Below are 7,075 nucleotides of genomic sequence, written 5' to 3'. Positions count from 1 at the left end.
CGTTCTGCTCGGTGATGTCCCTCGAACTCTTGATCCAGTTGAGGTCGAGGGAGAGTTCCGTCAGCATGACGGCGTGGTGACGGTGATGATGAAGTTACCGGGGCAGGGCTTCGCCTAAGCACTACGATGATATGGCCGAGGTTTGTAACTGTGGAGGGGGGACACCGCACACGGCTAAAAGATCATCTTGTGTGTCTTTGGGTGCCCCCCTGCCCACGTATAAAAGGAGGGGGAGAGGAGGCCGGCCTAGGAGGGGCGCGCCTATAGGGGGAGTCCAACTAGGATTCCCTATCCTAGTTGGAGTCCCCTTCCTTTTCTAAAAGATCAGCTTGTGTGTCTTTGGGTGCCCCCCTGTCATTTCTATTTAGAAAATGGTTTGGCTGGGGCGATTGAATATATAATATGATTGTATTTCATTTTAATTTATAATGTGATTTGGCTCTAACTTACTATATAATGTGATGTGACTAAAATTAAATACTTACTATGAAATGTAATGTGGGCAATTTGATAATTCATCATAATTAAAATTCAAAATAAATTAAATATATTCTGATGACATGGCATCAAGTCAGTGATGTAGCTCTATCACCAAATATCGTCGAATAATACATATTATCTCATCAGTCGTTACAGAAATTATGAGTCGTCGGCATTCCAGAAAATGTCACCGAAGGTCCCGTTTTCTGTGTGCATTCACTAGGAGTAATCCATGACGGGGATTCCATGACGATGCTCATGATGCCCATAAAACATCACTTTTGAGTAATTTGTGACGTTATTAGTTATTCAATGACATTTTTGGCTTGTCGCAGTACGCCTAATCTAGTGTAGTGTGTATTGGAGTTTGTGTTGCACTTGGCCAAAGTTTACAACCAACTCCTCTTCTCTCCCCTCAACCTCATGAAAAATCTGAGGTGGAAACTCTTATAGCCCACTTATGTCACTCTATTACACTTGCTCTAATCTACAACCTACTTATGTTCACTCTCCTCCCCTCTCCGCTCCAACGGATCAAACATATGATGTGGCAACTCTTATATCATGCCTGCATGCATGTGCATTAGTTCCCGTGATAACAAAGTAGTTCCAATGTTCTCCTCCCTCATGCGGGTCCACGATAGCCTCTTTATGTGTGTTCGTTGACTGATTTCATGGGGCATTAATCACAAATTAGTCAGTTTTTACAAGGAGGGGGAGTACCGCTCAAATTTCACGGCGTATTAATCATGGGCATTAATCACTAGTAATACCATGAGGCGTCCGTTCATAGCAAGTACAATGGTGGGATATAAACCAGCTTACATGGCACTTTTGTCTATGTGGAGGAGAGAGATAAGGAAAAGGTGAAGGAGTGGGCTCTCATGCAAGAGCCAGCCTGTACGCGTGCACCATGCTCTTAGGTCCCAACGCTACTGCCCTCTCGTCTTCCATGCCAGTAAGGCGGGTGATTCTACATTCATTTTACTCCCTCCATTTGGGTTTGAAAGTTATATATATATATATATATATGTATATATATATATATAAACACTATTCTGATCACGGGATCAAAATATTATTCTGATCACAACATGAACTTCCTGAGTTACACGCCTGAACTTCCCTCTGTAGGAACCCGACCTTCGGGCTATCTTCGCAACCGTGTCTCTCCGCGCGAATTATTCTGGTTAGTTGTGTTCGATGTGATGTAAGTGTAATCTTCAAAAAAATTTTAGCAACTAAATGCCCGTTTTAAATAGGAATCTCGCTCATAGGCGGATTTTTGCTATCGGGTCGTGATGAACTCATGTTTTTGCAATTTTACTGCTTGAGTTGTTTGACCTGAACTTCTCCCTGTTATAGGTTGAACTTCCGCCAACATTGCCCAAATGGGGCTTGCTATATACCGTTGGAAAGCTATGGACACGAGTATCATGACCCATGTTAAATTTTGGGAAAACTTTGTTTTTGCCACTCTAATTTTTGCCAACTTTGCTTATGCCACTCTAGAATTTGACATCTCATTTTTGCCACTCTTGGCTTTTGATAATACATCACAAATGCCATTCCATGGCAAAAACGATAATTTTGCATTTCACTATTGCCACTCTTAACTTTTGACAATGTATCATAATTGCCACTCTGAAAATTTTGCTTTTGCCACGGAATGGCAAAAGTGATACATTGTCAAAAGGTAAGAGTGTCAAAAGTGAAATGTCAAATTCTAGAGTGGCATAAGCAAAGTTGGCAAAAATTAGAGTGGCAAAAACAAAGTTTTCCCTTAAATTTTTGGCAAAATGTAAGCGGTTTAAGAGCAGTTTTGAAAACCGTTTTTTCTTCATACAAAAAACATGAATCGTATTTTCGATCGCATTTCTAAACCGTTTATCGGAATGAGGCAAATAATATGGCGTTGGAAAGATGCTGCATAAACGCTCCTTCCGCATGTTGAAAGTTTTCTCTAAGTCCCCATGATTAAAGAGTAATTTGGAAAATCGTAAAATTTCGCAAACAGAACAACCGAGTTGGTATTTTCGATGCCATTTCTAAATGGCTAATCTAATTGAGGCAAATGATATGGCGTTCGAAAGCTTATGAAAATGCGCCAATTTTACATGTGGAAAGTTTTTTAAATTTTGAACTGTTTAAGAGTAATGTGGCAAACGGTACAAGTTCCACCGAGTTCATATTTTCAAGCTAATTTGTTAACTGTACGTCCGAATGCAGCAAATGATATGGCGTTGGAAAGCTTGAGGAAATGTGAAACTTTTTGGTATGTATTGTTTCTCATATAACTTACGGTTTTAATAAAATTTTGAAAATGGCTGAAAACGTATTTTCACTGTAATTTCTATAAACTTTATCGGAATGGGGCAAATAATATACCGTTGAAAAGCTACGGGAAATGCGAAACTTTTTCATGTTGACGGTTTTCTCTGATTTCTAGCCGTTTTCAAGTAATTTTGAAAATGGTGAGATCATTCGTTCTGCCTTTATCGCGAAACATATTCATCGAAAATGCATCGCGTGAAGAACGTAAACTTCTCGGCATGTGTATTTGAACTTCACTCTGCTTTTTACGTGCTTTTTTGCCCGTAGCTCCCCAACCACTCACCGGAATTGAGCAAGTGATATACCGATGGAAAGCTGTTGAAAACACGCAACTTTTTTGTGATAATCATTTTTTCATATTTGCAACGGTTCAAATATTTTTTGAATGCGGAAAAATGTGTTTTTAACGTTATAGATAAAACAATTAAACCATTGATCAAAATGTAGCATATAATATACCGTTGGAAAGCTTATGAATAGGAGCAACTTTTTCATGTAGACAGACAATACAAATTCATTGTCGTTTGAGAGCGGTTTTAAAAATGGCAAAAACAATGTCATTTTTGCCTGTTTTTTACATGTAATTGAAGGTTGGATGTCTCGCACTACAGATCTTGACCTTCACCGGGAGGAGCACGTGAACTTCTTGCCACAAACCTTTTAAGCTTTTAGTTTTCTATTCTTATATTCTTATCTGAAACGTGTTTTGTGTAGTATTTGAACTTCCCGCTGTTTTCACCTTGAACTTCTAAGAAACTTGATAGAACCAATTTTTGTTCAAATGTTCGAACTGCTCTCTCTTAAAAAATTGAACTTCTTGGCTTTTACTCTTTAGGCATGGGATAAATATGTTTTTGTATAAAGTTCGAATTGCTTTGCTAATTCAATTTGAACTACTTTGTTTTTGCTCTCCCGAGCACAAATTTGAGTTATTTTATAAACTTTGATCATCTCTATTATTTAATTTGAACTTCTTAGTTTTATTCTTAGGAAAAATTTGATTCTTTTAATCTGTTTTTATTAAAAAAATGGACTTCTTTGGTTTTTTAATTCGACCTTCTTTGATTTTGTAATAAACATTGAACTTCTCGATTTTATAAATTTAAACCTCTAGATTTCATACAAAACAAGAAAATTCCATTTTTCTTTAATTTTGAACTACTCTCTTTTTTGGTTTGAACTCCTGGTTTAATTATTTAGTAACAAGGAAAATCCTAGTTTGTAATAAATGCTGAACCGCTCTGTTATCTAAATTTGAACTTCTAGTTTTTTTAAGAAACGAAGAAAACCCATTATATATATAAAAATATGCACTACTCTATTTATTTTAGTTGACCTTCTTGATTTTCTAATAAACAATGAACTTCTCTGTTATTTAAATTTGAACTTCTAAGTTTTCTTATATCGATGAAAACCTATTTTCTATAATCCTTTTGGACTGCTCTGTTTGTTAGTTTGACCTTTTTGGTTTTGTAATAAACTGTGAACTTCTCTATTTTTAACTTTAAACCTCTAGTTTTTTTTTTTGAAATGGGGACAATCCTTTCTCATATATTTTTTACAAACGAGGGAGTGCTAGTGAGGGATGGCGTAGATGATTGGGGAGGGGATGAGGGGCGGCGCCGATGGATGCGAAAGTAATCTTCTCTGTTTTTAAAATGGATAAATCTTTTTTTGTACACATGGAAGTTCTTTATTATTTCTTATTTGATGTTTATTCTATTTTTTATGAACATGGAAACTAATCTTTTTAAAATAAACGTCGGACTGCTCTGCCTTTTTTTAATTTAATCTTCTTGGATTGTTTTTTAGAAACAGGGAATATCCAAAAATATGTATATGTACATCAAACTGCTCTATTTTAAGTCTGATCAACTGAATATATTTTTAAGTCTGTCATAATTGAACATTAACATTTTTTTCTAGTATCAGTAGAGTGTTAGTAGTAGTCCTTGAAGACATGGTAACAACAATTATAATAAACTCACAAGTAAAGAACACTCGCATCTCCCATCCTGGTACATCCAACTCACTCAAAACCATAAGCAAATCACTCTACGTAACGCCTCACACTAGTACTTCTAGCTCACACAAACATGACCTGCTTAGCTTGGTTAACAACCACTAGGCTATGCGAAAATCAGCGAGTGTGCAGCTAGCTCCTGCCTCCGGCTACTTCCCTGGAGCACTGCATGAGGCGATCGAATGCATCAAGCGCGTACTGCAAACATAGTACACATGGATCGAGTTCAACTTTATTGACGGCGATGGCGACCATGGACGATGGAAGGAAGATGATTGGCACGACCTGTAGGAGTCGTCCTGCTGGTGTGGTACAATGTGGACTTCGGCAACGCCATTCATATGGCCAGGAGGTAGCAACGGTCGGTGGAGACGTGGCAGAAGGGAAGGTCGCAGGCTGGAGGTGCGACGCTGGGAGCTTGCTTGCTGGAGCAGCGGGAGAAAGAGGTACGTTGCAGGGCGGTCGTCCGCGTTTATGCATCAGGGAAAGGGGCCATAGCTGCAGGTGAAAAAGCAATGTTCAGAAACGTGCTGCTCATTCACTGAAATCGATGGAACTATTATAGTCTGATACTTCATAAATTTGAAATCTAAGCAGAGTTTTTGCTGCAACTTACCTCGTGGAAAATCACTAGATCCGAGATCGCACGACTTCTTTCTTTATCATATCTGAACTTCAGATTAGTGCCTTCCTATTTTTTGCTCTGGCACGCTGTACAAGCTTCAGATAGTACATTAGAGAGCAGGAGCACAGTACACAACACTGGAAGCGAGTAGCAGCAAGCTTTTCCATCAATTAGGAAATTGATGAAAACAACGAAGAACACTTACTTGATAACCAAGAAACATGGTCAAAAAATTCAGCGGAAAAAGTACAACTCTAATCTTAGTTTTTCACATTCTACACGGTTAATTCTTTTTTAGCAACATACGTATGAAATCAATTAATGAATCAAAACTCAGAAAGGGACTCTCTTTTATGCAGATGTAGACCCAATCATTCATGATTCTTCTTTGACATACTAAGATGAACAACAGAGAAGCATCCATACCAACAATACTGATTTGCAAACAATATTGTAGAAACAAACATCAGAGTTACCCGTCGCCTGAACTAGTAGAGCTGAGGTAGATCAGAGCTGGTGTCCTGAGCCATATTTGGTGGCAACAGCAGGTGTGGCAGCAGCAAGTGCACTACAGTTCAATCACCCCGGCGATGGCTGCAGAGGAGCGCTGCAGGACTCGGGGGGGGGGGGGGGGGGGGGGGGGGGGGTGTTTCGCTGGACAAATCGAGGTAGCGGCCTCCGCTGACAGCAAAGGTGGGGCGACTGGCAAGGGAGCAGTGCACACCACGACTCCGACGCGGATTTGGAGAAGAAGGGGGTGACGCCGAGCAGTGGCCACTGGACACGGGGTGCAGGTGCCGGCGCGGGGAGCCTGGTAGGCCGGGGTAGGAGGCAGGTGGTCGCGGCGCCGCATGGTGGCGGCCGGATCCCGGGCCTCCGGCGTCCGGGACGCGGGAGCCTGGCGGCGACGCACCTAGTGGCGGGGAGGTGGTTGGGGGGAGGACGGTGGACGTTTGGGAGGAGGAACGCCGGCGGTAGGGAGCGGAGGCGGCGGTGAGATCCAGGGAGGATGGCGGCGGCGGCGTGATCCAGAGACTATGCACATGGAGGTGACCGGCGGAGGATCCACGGGAGGAGCCCGGCAGCGGGTCTGGGGGAGGTGGCCGGCGCTGCAGTTGGAGGTGCGGGCGTGGTCGGCGGAGATTCACGGATGGGTGCGGGGTGGGAACGGGAGGTGGAGGACGTGGGAATGAGAGGTGGGACAGGGTAGTTTTTTAGCCGTGTTTAGTGTTTATATATATATATATATTATATAAACACTATTCTGATCACGGGAAATATTATTTTGATCACAACTTGAACTTCCTGAGTTACACGCCTGAACTTCCCTCTGTACGAACCTGACCTTCGGGCTATCTTTGCAACCATGTCTCCTCGCGCGAATTATTCCACTTAGTCGTGTTCTATATGATGTTAGTGTAATCTAGAGATAGTCTTTAGTAACTAAATGCCCGTTTTAAGTAGAAATCTTGCTCGATAGCGGATTTTGCTCTCGGGTCGTGATAAAATTGTGTTTTTTGCAATTTTACTGCCTGAATTGTCCGACCTGAATTTCCCCCTGTGCTAGGTTGAACTTCCGTCAACATTGCCCAAATAGGGCTTGCGATATACCG

At 41.2% G+C, this 7,075-nt stretch overlaps 1 long non-coding RNA gene across 1 annotated transcript; it reads right to left on the bottom strand.

Annotated features, from left to right (window-relative positions):
• Nucleotides 1–5,075: 5,075 nt before the first annotated feature.
• On the bottom strand, nucleotides 5,076–6,683 carry LOC120965055 (uncharacterized). Its single transcript, XR_005757215.3, has 2 exons — nucleotides 5,454–6,683; nucleotides 5,076–5,335 (listed from the first exon to the last, which is right to left on the bottom strand). It is a non-coding gene; the product is annotated as an uncharacterized lncRNA (long non-coding RNA).
• Nucleotides 6,684–7,075: the final 392 nt, after the last annotated feature.

This window comes from Aegilops tauschii, chromosome 5 (genome assembly GCF_002575655.3).
Source record: "Aegilops tauschii subsp. strangulata cultivar AL8/78 chromosome 5, Aet v6.0, whole genome shotgun sequence".
NCBI lineage: Eukaryota > Viridiplantae > Streptophyta > Magnoliopsida > Poales > Poaceae > Aegilops > Aegilops tauschii.
The sequence above is the reverse complement of the archived record's forward strand: the minus strand, read 5'-3'. Positions and strand labels throughout refer to the sequence as shown.